Raw genomic sequence first — 13,751 nt, 5'->3', positions numbered from 1 at the left:
AAGTGTCCGGTCGTAGTTTTCTGTATTGATATTGGTAGAAAATGGTTTTCACAATGACATAAATTGTCTTGAGATTCTTGATTGTCAGCAACCAGGTAACAATTTTAAATTCTGAGAATGTACTAATTAACGAGATGTAGTATCCATAATGGAACAGCAAAACTTTTAAATTTTGTTTCCTTAAACAGAATGAGTAGCCTTTTATAGTAAATCTCAAGTTATCTGCAAGTTTATTATTAGCACGAAATCCATTAAAAAGGTCAGGTAATGTACTTTTCTTGGTTGCACACTCGCACCTAGTGAAGAACTTGTTATATGTAAAAAATTATAAAAAAGTTAAGAGAATGTGTGGTGCGGTAAGTAGGAGATTATGAAGTAAAGTAAGGAAGAAAACAATGCTGCGTTTGTAGAAGATTATACTCATGAAGAATATACTCATGAAGTAATTAGTGCTATCGACAGGAGATGTCAAATTGATTCCATATTTTTAGATTTCCAGAAGGCTTTCGACACCGTTCCTCACGAGCGTCTTCTAACCAAACTGCGTGCCTACGTAGTATAGCGTCAGTTGTGCGACTGGATTCGTGATTTCGTCAGAAAGGTCACAGTTCGTAGTAATAGACGGACAGTCATCGAGTAAAACAGAAGTAATATCCGGCGTTCCTCAAGGAAGTTCCTGATCTATATTAACGACATAGGAGACAATCTGAGTAGCCGTCTTAGATTGTTTGCAGATGATGTCATTTATCGTCTTGTAAAGTCATCGCCGGCCGCGGTGGTCTAGCGGTTCTGGCGCTGCAGTCCGGAACCGCGGGACTGCTACGGTCGCAGGTTCCAATCCTGCCTCGGGCATGGGTGTGTGATGTCCTTAGGTTAGTTAGGTTTAAGTAGTTCTAAGTTCTAGGGGACTTATGACCTAAGATGTTGAGTCCCATAGTGCTCAGAGCCATTTGAACAATTTTTTTGTAAAGTCATCAGATGATCAAAACGACTTGCAAAATGATTTAGATAAGATATCTGTATGGTGCGAAAAGTTGCAATTGACCCTGAATAAAGAAAAGTGTGAAGTTATTCACATGATTACTAAAAGAAATCCGCTAAATTTCGACTACGCAGTAAGTCACACAAATCTGAGGGCTGTAAATTCAACTAAATACTTAGGGATTACAATTACAAATAACCTAAACTGGGACGATCACGTAGATAATATTGTGGGTAGAGCAAACCAAAGACAGCGATTCGTTGGCTGAACACTTAGAAGGTGCAACAGGTCTACTAAAAGGACTGCTTACACCACGCTTGTCCGCCCTATTCTGCAGTATTGCAGTGCGGTGTGGGATCCGCATCGGGTGGAACTGACGGATGACATCGAAGAAGTACAAAGAAAGGCAGCTCGTTTTGTATTATCGTGAAATAGGGGAGATAGTATTACAGACATGATACGTGAATTGGAGCGGCAATCATTAAAACAAAGGCGTTTTTCGTAGGGACGGGATCTTCTCATGAAATTTCAATCACCAGTTTTCTCCTCCGATTGCGAAAACATTCTGTTGCCACCAACCTACATGGGTAGATGACCATCACGTTAGAATAAGAGAAATCAGGGCTCACATAGAAAAATGTAAATGCTCTTTTTTCCCGCGTGCCGTTCGAGAGTGGAACGGTAGAGAGACAGCTTGAAGGTATTTCATTGAGCCCTCTGCCAGGCACTTTATTGTGAATAGCAGAGTAATCACGTAAATGTAGATGTAGGAGTGAGGACATATGGCGGCCTCTCAATGTTTATAGCTTAAATGATGAAATCTTAGAATAATGTGAAAACTGGAGATATCATGTCTACATACCAGCATCCATCAGAACAGGCCTCGGAAGGCCCAGTGGTACTGACCGACCACCGTGTCACTCTCATCCGTTCGACGTCACAGGGTGCGGAAATGGAGGAGCATGTGGTTAGCACATCACTCTCTCGACCGTTCTCAGTTTTCGTGACCTCTGCGTCAAGTAGCTCCTCAATTGGCCTCACAAGGGCTGGCACCTCGGTGGCCAACAGCACTCGGCAGACCCGAACACGTCACCCGTTCAAGTGGTAGCCAAACCTGACAGCGCTTAAATTCGGTGAGCTGCAGGGAACGGGTGTTAACATGGCAAGGCCGTCGGCATGTCTACATCTGCATAAATATTCCAAAAGCAGGCATACGGAACATGGCGGAATGTGTCTTGTACCACAATTTGTTCCGCAGTTGTCCGTCGGCCTCGCCCAGCAACAATTCCCGAACTGCCAGCTAATTCGAACTTTCGAATCACGTTCTTCAATCCCGGTGCGAGAAGAGAACTTCTCCGTACTCCTGTAATGTGTCGGTACTCGGGAAGAACAGCAACAGTGTTGCCGCTGTTTTGATCAAACAGATTTACGAGTAATGTACTGTTCTTTTTTCGAGATTCACATTGTCTGTCAGCAGCTGTAATGCACACTGAATGGTTGTGCTTCAACCCTACATTGCCTTACTAGTGCCGGGGCCCAAATGCTACTCATATGGCTAACGCTACTAACAACAGAAATTCTGCAGTGCACAGTTTGAAAATCGTTCGTATGAAGCTGAATATGCATATGGTATTTTGTTTTCTGTCTAACGGGCTCAGATAGCGAGACTTTAATTACAACCACACTGTACATTGGCAGCAGCAGAATTGTTCTGCAGTCAGCTGAAAATGCCGGTTCTCTTAACTTTCTCAATAGCGTTTCGCGAAAAGAACATTGCCTTTCTTCCAGGGATTTCCCTTCAAGTTCACAAAGCATCTCCGTAGTACTCACTTGTCGATCGAACCTACCGATAACAAGCTATCTGCTCGCTTCTGAATTGCGTCGAAGCTTTTCTTTAATCCCACTTCGTAAGAAACCTAAACTCTCGAACATTACTGCAGAAAGGGTTGCACTAGTGTCCTATAAGCCGTCTCCTTTAAAGATGAGCTACACTTTCCTAAAATTCTCTCAATAAACCGAGGTCTTAGAGCAGCACACTACTAACGTTGTATTCCAACATTACAGGCTATTTTTCCTTCTCATCTGCATTAACTGACATTTTTCTACATTTCAAGCAAACTACCGCTCAGCACACCAATTAGACACTCCCTCCAAGTCATCCTATGCCCTCTACAGTGTCATCAGTAAAGAGTCGCAGATTACTGCTCACCGTATCCGTCAGATCGTGTATGTACTGTATGTAGGGAGCAAGGGCTCTCCTGGGGTACTGCCGACGATATCATTGTCTCTGATGAAGATAACCTGCTAGGTTCAATTATTTAAGAAGTCTTCGATCCATCCACATATCTGAGAAGTTGTTCGGTATGCACGTTTCTTCATTAATAATCTGCAGAGCGGCACTGTGAAAACGCTTTCTGGAAATGTAGAAATATGAAATCTGTTCTCTGTCCTTCGTCCATGATTCTCAGGACACCATGTGAAAAAAGGACGAGCTGAATTTCGCTCGAGTGATTCTTTCTAAGTCCGTTCTGAATTTGTGGACAGAAACTTTTCTTTCTCAAGAAAATTCTTTTATCCGAACATTGAATATGCCCAAGAATTCTGCAGTAAACTGATGTTAAAGCAACTGATCCGTAAGTTTTCTGGTCCGTTTTTTTTACCCTTCCTATGTACATGTGCGTTTTTCAAAGCGGTTGAGACCCTGCACTGGGCAAAAGATTTGCGGTAAGTGTAAGCTAAGTAAGGGGTTAGTGCCCAAATCTACTTTCTGGAAAACTGAATTAAGATTCTATCCGGACAATGTGATTTGTTTGTTTTAAACTCTTTCAGCTGTTTCTCAGACCAAGTATGCCTATTTGTGTCTCCTCCATACAGGTGTATGTCGGACAATCAAACGATGAACGACGCTCCTGTCTCAGTGCTGTTTTAAACGCTAAATTTAAAACTTCTGCTTTCTCTTTACTTCCTTCTGTTGCCGCAACAGGCTGATCGATGAGGGACTGGAGAGAAGGCTTCGACCCTCACTAGATTTTACGTAGGACCAGAATTTTCTTGAGCTGTCAGCAAGATATTTCGCTAAGGTATGACGGTTGATTGTGTTCTATGCTTCGCGCATCAATCTTTTTATAGGCGCCTGGATTTCTACTATCTTCTGCCTATCGACATATTCGTGTATGGAATCCGCTGACTGGGCAGACCAAATAGAAGAGAGAAGAAATAGACGTTCGCAGAAGATCAAATGGCCTAATTCATGAAGAATATTAGATTATATTTACTTTCATTCCAATTGATACGTAGTGAGGAGGTCCTCCAGGATGTAGAACATGTCAGAAAAACAACAATACATGACAAATATTTACAACTAAAACAAATAAGCTTATGTACCTTCAACAGGTCCCCAGTGGAATGATTGTCATTTTTATAATTAACGCTATATGAAAGGATCATTTTACAAGACTCATTTACTAATAACGCATTAATACACTGGCTTTAAAATTTAAAAAAAATGTATTATTTATTTATAAGGTAATAAACATACAATAGAACTACTACAATACTTATTTACAATGAACACATTACTGCACTGAAATGGTGCAGAAGTTGGATTGTACTTTATAAAATCAGTTGGTTCTACTGAGAAACACATCAATGGAGTAGAAGGATTTGGCCACAAATAAATCCTTTAGGCTCCTATTAAACTGAATTTCATTGTTTGTTAAGCTTTTTATGGCTGCTGGCACGTTATTGAAAAAGTGTGTTCCTCAATAATGCACAAGTGTTTGTACAAGAGTAAGTGACTTTAAATCCTTGTGAAGATTATTCTTATTTCTAGTATTTATTCCATGAACTGAGCTGTTGGCTTGAAAAAGTGATATATTTTCATGACAAATTTCAGTAAGGAATAAATATATTGGGTAGCAGTAGTTAGTATCCCTAGTTCTCCAATCAATCCTCTGCAGGATGTTCTTGAATTCATATAACTCTTATTGGACGTTTTTGTGCCCGGAAAACTTTAGCCTGGCTTGATGAATTACCCTAAAAAATAATCCCATATGACATTATGGAGTGAAAGTAAGCATAGTATGCCAGCTTTTTAATTTTTATATTCCTATGTCTGACAGAAGTCGCATTCCAAATAGAGATTTGTTTCGACACTTCAGCAGTTCTGTGGTGTGCTCCTCCCAGTTGAATTTATTATCAACCTGTAATCCCAAGAATTTAACACTGTCAACTTCTTCTATCTGTTTGTCATCATATGTTAGGTATATACTCGTGAGACACCCCTTACAAGTTCCGAACTGCATGTAGTGTGTTTTTTCAAAGTTTAGTGACAAAGAATTGGCTAGGAACCAGTGATTAATATCCACAAATGTTTTACTAGCCGATCTTTTAAAGACTACACTTGATTTGCTGTTTATTGCAATATTTGTTTCATCGGCAAACAAAACAAACTTGGGTGGAGGTTACACTCAACAACCGAGCTAGGTTAATAATTGGCTCCTTTTACCGACCCCCCGACTCAGCAGCATTAGTGGCAGAACAACTGAGAGAAAATTTGGAATACATTTCACATAAATTTTCTCAGCATGTTATGGTCTTAGGTGGAGATTTCAATTTACCAGATATAGACTGGGACACTCAGATGTTTAGGACGGGTGGTAGGGACAGAGCATCGAGTGACATTATACTGAGTGCACTATCCGAAAATTACCTCGAGCAATTAAACAGAAAACCGACTCGTGGAGATAACATCTTGGACCTACTGATAACAAACAGACCCGAACTTTTCGACTCTGTATGTGCAGAACAGGGAATCAGTGATCATAAGGCCGTTGCAGCATCCCTGAATATGGAAGTTAATAGGAATATAAAAAAAGGAGGAAGGTTTATCTGTTTAGCAAGAGTAATAGAAGGCAGATTTCAGACTACCTAACAGATCAAAACGAAAATTTCTGTTCCGACACTGAGAATGTTGAGTGTTTATGGAAAAAGTTCAAGGCAATCGTAAAATGCGTTTTAGACAGGTACGTGCCGAGTAAAACTGTGAGGGACGGGAAAAACCCACCGTGGTACAACAACAAAGTTAGGAAACTACTGCGAAAGCAAAGAGAGCTTCACTCCAAGTTTAAACGCAGCCAAAACCTCTCAGACAAACAGGAGCTAAACGATGTCAAAGTTAGCGTAAGGAGGGCTATGCGTGAAGCGTTCAGTGAATTCGAAAGTAAAATTCTATGTACCGACTTGACAGAAAATCCTAGGGAGTTCCGGTCTCACGTTAAATCAGTAAGTGGCTCGAAACATCATGTCCAGACACTCCGGGATGATGATGGCATTGAAACAGAGGATGACAAGCGTAAAGCTGAAATACTAAACACCTTTTTCCAAAGCTGTTTCACAGAGGAAGACCGCACTGCAGTTCCTTCTCTAAATCCTCGCACCAACGAAAAAATGGCTGACATCGAAATAAGTGTCCAAGGAATAGAAAAGCAACTGGAATCACTCAACAGAGGAAAGTCCACTGGACCTGACGGGATACCAATTCGATTCTACACAGAGTACGCGAAAGAACTTGCCCCCTTTCTAACAGCCGTGTACCGCAAGTCTCTAGAGGAACAGAAGGTTCCAAATGATTGGAAAAGAGCACAGGTAGTCCCAGTCTTCAAGAAGGGTCGTCGAGCAGATGCGCAAAACTATAGACCTATATCTCTGACGTCGATCTGTTGTAGAATTTTAGAACATGTCTTTTGCTCGAGTATCATGTCGTTTTTGGAAACTCAGAATCTGCTATGTAGGAATCAACATGGATTCCGGAAACAGCGATCGTGTGAAACCCAACTCGCTTTATTTGTTCATGAGACCCAGAAAATATTAGATACGGGCTCCCAGGTAGATGCTATTTTTCTTGACTTCCGGAAGGCGTTCGATACAGTTCCGCACTGTCGACTGATAAACAAAGTAAGAGCCTACGGAATATCAGACCAGCTGTGTGGCTGGATTGAAGAGTTTTTAGCAAACAGAACACAGCATGTTGTTATCAACGGAGAGACGTCTACAGACGTTAAAGTAACCTCTGGCGTGCCACAGGGGAGTGTTATGGGACCATTGCTTTTCACAATATATATAAATGACCTAGTAGATAGTGTCGGAAGTTCCATGCGGCTTTTCGCGGATGATGCTGTAGTATACAGAGAAGTTGCAGCATTAGAAAATTGTAGAGAAATGCAGGAAGATCTGCAGCGGATAGGCACTTGGTGCAGGGAGTGGCAACTGACCCTTAATATAGACAAATGTAATGTATTGCGAATACATAGAAAGAAGGATCCTTTATTGTATGATTATATGATAGCGGAACAAACACTGGTAGCAGTTACTTCTGTAAAATATCTGGGAGTATGCGTGCGGAACGATTTGAAGTGGAATGATCATATAAAATTAATTGTTGGTAAGGCGGGTACCAGGCTGAGATTCATTGGGAGAGTCCTTAGAAAATGTAGTCCATCAACAAAGGAGGTGGCTTACAAAACACTCGTTCGACCTATACTTGAGTATTGCTCATCAGTGTGGGATCCGTACCAGATCGGGTTGATGGAGGAGATAGAGAAGATCCAAAGAAGAGCGGCGCGTTTCGTCACAGGGTTATTTGGTAACCGTGATAGCGTTACGGAGATGTTTAACAAACTCAAGTGGCAGACTCTGCAAGAGAGGCGCTCTGCATCGCGGTGTAGCTTGCTCGCCAGGTTTCGAGAGGGTGCGTTTCTGGATGAGGTATCGGATATATTGCTTCCCCCTACTTATACCTCCCGAGGAGATCACGAATGTAAAATTAGAGAGATTAGAGCGCGCACAGAGGCTTTCAGACAGTCGTTCTTCCCGCGAACCATACGCGACTGGAACAGGAAAGGGAGATAATGACAGTGGCACGTAGGGTGCCCTCCGCCACACACCGTTGGGTGGCTTGCGGAGTATAAATGTAGATGTAGATGTAGAAGAAAAAGATGGACCCTTGTGTGACCCCACATGTAATTAGTTCCCAGTTGGTGATGCCTGACAGCATAATACATGTCTCTTTCCTAATAACACCTTTTGTTTCCGGCCAGAGATATAAGATTTGAACCATTTTGCAGCATTTCCTGCTACACCACAATATTTTAATTTACTTAAAAGGATATTGTGATTTACATAGTCAAATGTCTTTGACAGATCACAAAATATGCCAGTCACCAGCAATATTTTGTCTACTGAATTAAGTGTATTTTCAGAGTGTAGATAGCCTTCTCAATATCATAACCTTTAGAAATCGGAACTGCGACTTTGGCAGTATATTATTTGTGATAAGATGGTTATGAAGCAGGCAAAAAGGAATACAAACGTCTCAAAAATGAGATCGACAGGAAGCGCAAAATGGCTAAGCAGGCATGGCTAGAGGACAAATGTAAGGATGTAGAGGCTTACCTCACTAGGTGTAAGGTAGATACTGCCTACAGGAAAATTAAAGAGACCTTTGGAGAAAAGAGAACCACTTGTATGAATATCAAGGGCTCAGATGGAAACCCAGTTCTAAGCAAAGAAGGGAAAGCAGAAAGGTGGAAGGAGTACATAGAGGGACTATACAAGGGCGATGTTCTTGAGGGACAATATTATGGAAATGGAAGAGGATGTAGATGAAGATGAAATGGGAGATACGATACTGCGTGAAGAGTTTGACAGAGCACTGAAAGACCTGAGTCGAAACAAGGCCCCGGGAGTAGACAATATTCCATTAGAACTACTGACAGCCTTGGGAGAACCAGTCATGTCAAAACTCTACCATCTGGTGAGCGAAATGTATGAGACAGGCGAAATACCCTCAGACTTCAAGAAGAATATAATAATTCCAATCCCAAAGAAAGCAGGCGTTGACAGATGTGAAAATTACCGAACTGTCAGTTTAATAAGTCACGGCTGCAAAATACTAACGCAAATTCTTTACAGACGAATGGAAAGACTGGTAGAAGCCGACCTCGGGGAAGATCAGTTTGGATTCCGTAGAAATATTGGATCACGTGAGGTAATACTGACCCTACGACTTATCTTAGAAGCTAGATTAAGAAAAGGCAAATCTACGTTTCTAGCATTTGTAGACTTGGAGAAAGCTTTTGACAATGTTGACTGGAATAATCTCTTTCAAATTCTGAAGGTGGCAGGGGTAAAATACAGGGAGCAAAAGGCTATTTACAACTTGTAAAGAAACCAGATGGCAGTTATAAGAGTCGAGGGGCATGAGAGGAAAGCAGTGGTTGGGAAGGGAGTGAGACAGGGTTGTAGCCCGTCCCCGATTCTATTCAATCTATATATTGAGCAAGCAGTGAAGGAAACAAAAGAAAAATTCGGAGTACGTATTAAAATCCATGGAGAAGAAATAAAAACTTTAAGGTTTGACGATGACATTGTAATTCTGTCAGAGACAGCAAATGACTTGGAAGAGCAGTTGAACGGAATGGACAGGGTCTTGAAAGGAGGATATAAGATGAACATCAACAAAATCAAAACGAGAATAATGGAATGTAGTCGAATTAAGTCGGGCGATGCTGAGGGTATTAGATTAGGAAATTAGACACTTAAAGTAGTAAATGATTTTTTCTATTTGGGGAGCAAAGTAACTAATGATGGTCGAAGTAGAGAGGATATAAAATGTAGACTGGCAATGGCAAGGAAAGCGATTCTGAAGAAGAGAAATTTGTTAACATCGAGTATGGACTTCAGTGTAAGGAAGTCGTTTCTGAAAGTATTTGTAAGGAGTGTAGCCATTTATGGAAGTGAAACATGGACGATAAATAGTTTAGACAAGAAGAGAATAGAAGCTTTCCAAATGTGGTGTTACAGAAGAATACTGAAGATTAGATGGGTAGATCACATAACTAATGAGGAGATACTGAATAGGATTGGGGAGAAGAGAAGTTTGTGGCACAACTCGACTAGAAGAAGGGATCGGTTGGTAGGACATGTTCTGAGGCATCAAGGGATCACCAATTTAGTATTGGAGGGCAGCGTAGAGGGTAAAAATCGTAGAGGGAGACCAAGAGATGAATACACTAAACTGATTGAGAAGGATGTAGGCTGCAGTACGTATTGGGAGATGAAGAAGCTTGCACAGGATAGAGTAGCATGGAGAGCTGCATCAAACCAGTCTCAGGACTGAAGACCACAACAACAACAACAAGATGGTTATAAATCCGATTGTACATTACCTTTTCTAAAATTTTTGAGAATGCTGGCAAAACTGAAACTGGACAGAAATTTGACGCTATTACTTTATCTCCCTTCTAGAACAGTGGCTTCACTCCAGCATATTTCAACTATTCAGGAAATATTCCACTGATAAATGGCTGGTTACACATGTAGCCTAATACGTTACTTAACTCAGAATCACATTCTTTAATTAACTTTGTTCATATTTCATCATACCCACTAGCTGTGTTTGGTTTTTTAGATTTTATGATGGACATTACTTCTGCTGTGGTAGTGAGAGTCAAATTCATATTATGGAAGTTACTTGAAATGTCTGGTCTGAGGTATCCCATGGCAGCATCTACAGAACCTGACAACCCCATCTTTTCAGTAACAGTTAAAAATGTTTGTTAAAAGGTTCTGCAACACTATACACATCTGTCACCAATGTATCATATTCTCTTAATGTTATTTGCATGACTGGTTCTACCGGCCTCCTCCTTCACTATATCCCAAATTGTCTTTATTTTGTATCTGATATGACTATCTTTTCCTTTTAATATATTTGCTTTGATGTCCATATTACAGTCTTTAATATTTTGCAGTATTTATTGTAATGTACTATAGCATCAACACCAGTACTGTTGCGGACTTTATTAGCAAAAGTGTTATATTTTTCATTCATGCCATGAGCACTGTAAACATCACTCCAGTGAATGTCTCTGAGGAGGTCGTAAAGCAATCAATTTTTGGGTTATTGATTACCCTCTTGAGTTCAGATTTAACAGATTTTATGTACTGTTCAGTATTAATATTTAACAGAAGGAACTGCATGCCATGGTCTGAGAGGCCATTGACTATTGGTTTTGTAGTATAGTTTTGTTCATTGGACTTTTCTGTGTAGATATTATCAATGGCTGTTGTGAGCAATTGGCTGGCCTATTTAGTAACTTTACAGTGGGAATTAAGTTGAATGATAGTGTTACTAACTCAAATAAGTTCTTATTTGGAGAGTTTTTAAGGAAATCTACACTGAAGTCACCAACAACCACTATTTCTTTGCTTTTGGTTGTTAAATGGGCCAGTACAACATCAATGTGGTTTATGAAGAGATTAAAGTTACCTGCAGGTCCTCGATATGTTATGAAGGATTTTTTATGAAATTAATGAAGAAGCTGAAAATGATGGTGATAGTGAGATAATTGTTCGATATTTTGTCGACTCACAGATTCGTAACTTCACAGTGGGAATTAAGTTGAATGATAGTGTTACTAACTCAAATAAGTTCTTATTTGGAGAGTTTTTAAGGAAATCTACACTGAAGTCACCAACAACCACTATTTCTTTGTTTTTGGTTGTTAAATGGGCCAGTACAGCTTCAAGGTGGTTCATGAAGAGATTAAAGTTACCTGCAGGTGCTCGATATACACTTAATATTATGAAGGATTTTTATGAAATTCATGAAGAAGCTGAAAATGATGGTGATAGTGGGAGAATTGTTCGACATTTTGTCGACTCACAGATTCAGTGGGCCGCCATTTTGAACAATGTTCTTGGGTATAGCCCCTTGTGCAAGTTATACAGATAAATAAATATGCAACAAAAATGGGTCAAGTTGAACTTTTATCATCATCAGGAAACCCACTGTACTTTGAAATTTTCTCAGTTTGTTTACAATTTTCGATTCGGACCTTTCCTGATCGGGGTTCTTCACCTCAGAATGACACGCTTGCGCTTCCCTACCATATCTGAAAGTTTGTGTCGCAGTCATCACGGAATCACACTGTATATAAGAACGTAAGAGTGATTACGAGACCGATAGTCGAACTTGATAAGTGAGCACTTTCCAGATGTACTAAGTTCAATGACATTCAAAACATTTGAAACGAGAGCATAAAAGATTAGTTTTGTTCTACTTATTTTTTGTTCCGTATTGTTACACGATCACGGAACAGATATCACTGTCTTAAATGAATAATAAATTTAGATAATCAGAATGAAATACACTTAAGGCATTCCTGCCAACAAGGACTTCAGCACTTGTCAGAAGCGAGATGAAAACGGGTGTATGAGGAACACGCACACATTTCTGGCCTTTTCAGTAGCACTTTTCTTCGAATCTAGAAGTACTGGATAAGAAAAATAAACGAAACCAGCAATTCTAGTTACGAAGCATGGCTCTCATGTTTTAATATTTTATTTTTCAGTTATTGATACCAAATGTTTAAGTTAAATGCAAGTATCAGCAATAAAAACTAGTTGTTCTCTACCTCACAGTGGTAAAAAATCTAGACTGAACTACTGTGCAACCAGGTTTATGAGGACAGAAATCATTTATGCACCCAGCTTGTGAATATGGATTGACTTGCATTACCTGTTTTGAATACGGTTCCAGGTCACTAATCCTGTATACATAAATGTTTATCCCTGCAAAGTTTGAAATGTAAACGAACAGTGTTTATCAGCAATTCAGTCCAAACTAACGCGCTTACGGCAGACCAGTCCATGCTGAACTTCGTCAAAATTCAAATTCTATCTTTGATGACAATGTCGGTGAGGTGGACGTCAATTTATGCTACTGTTTTATCGGCACACTACGCCATAATCTAGTTACCAGGTGTATTACAGTGGATGATTCTCGCCGAACTTTTGAATACTGATAGTTTCGAAGACCAACTGTCAATTAATCAATTTTACAGTCGATGCTACATGCCTGCTACTATGCACGACACATTAAGTAATGAATGAGAACACACACGTTCACGGAAATGCGCGCAAGAACACACACACACACACACACACACACACACACACACACACTTAAACGTATAAGATATGTAAACGTATACATACACTCACAGCTCATGTTAGAACCGGGTGGTTATAACGGAAGGGCAGCTACTGACCGAGGTCCAGTTTGGGCTGCAATTATTGTATGACAGCGAAAGTTGGTAGATATACTAATGCATTAACGCAAAACAGATTTACATTGTAGAAAATTAGTTCAAATTTTTTGCCATTTGGTGCAAAACTGGAGCTAAGAATTTGAGAAAGACGTATAGAAGTGCTTCCATATGTAATGAATTAGGAACGGGAAGTGGGCGGAAGAGCATAGTGTTGATTTAATTATTAACCGCCACTTACACAATTTGTTCAATATGAGACGCATTCGTAAAACGACGTGATGAAAATTCTCTTGCAGCAGTGCCGTTGGAATGTGAGCAACAGGTTTCTGCATACTGGCCTTCAGGTCGGGTACAGGCTAAACGTGTCCTTGTTGAACGCATTCTTTTGAATATTCCCACAGCCAAAATTCACATGAATTCAGATCAGATGATATTTCAGGCCATGCGTCTGGAACAGTTCTCGAGATGAGAGGGACGTTGCATTTAACAGATCTTTCACTGGGCGACCGACGTGAGATGCTGGCCCATCTTGCATGAAAACGTTTGTTTCCACACAGCTGCGCTCTTCCAAACCTAGAATCACATGCTGGAGGCCTCGATAATGTGCAGACGTCACGTACGTCTGGCAGGCTCTATAGGCGTATCCTCTTCAAAGA

The sequence above is a fragment of the Schistocerca cancellata genome, chromosome 7 (genome assembly GCF_023864275.1).
Source record: "Schistocerca cancellata isolate TAMUIC-IGC-003103 chromosome 7, iqSchCanc2.1, whole genome shotgun sequence".
Lineage (NCBI taxonomy): Eukaryota > Metazoa > Arthropoda > Insecta > Orthoptera > Acrididae > Schistocerca > Schistocerca cancellata.
The sequence above is the reverse complement of the archived record's forward strand: the minus strand, read 5'-3'. Positions refer to the sequence as shown.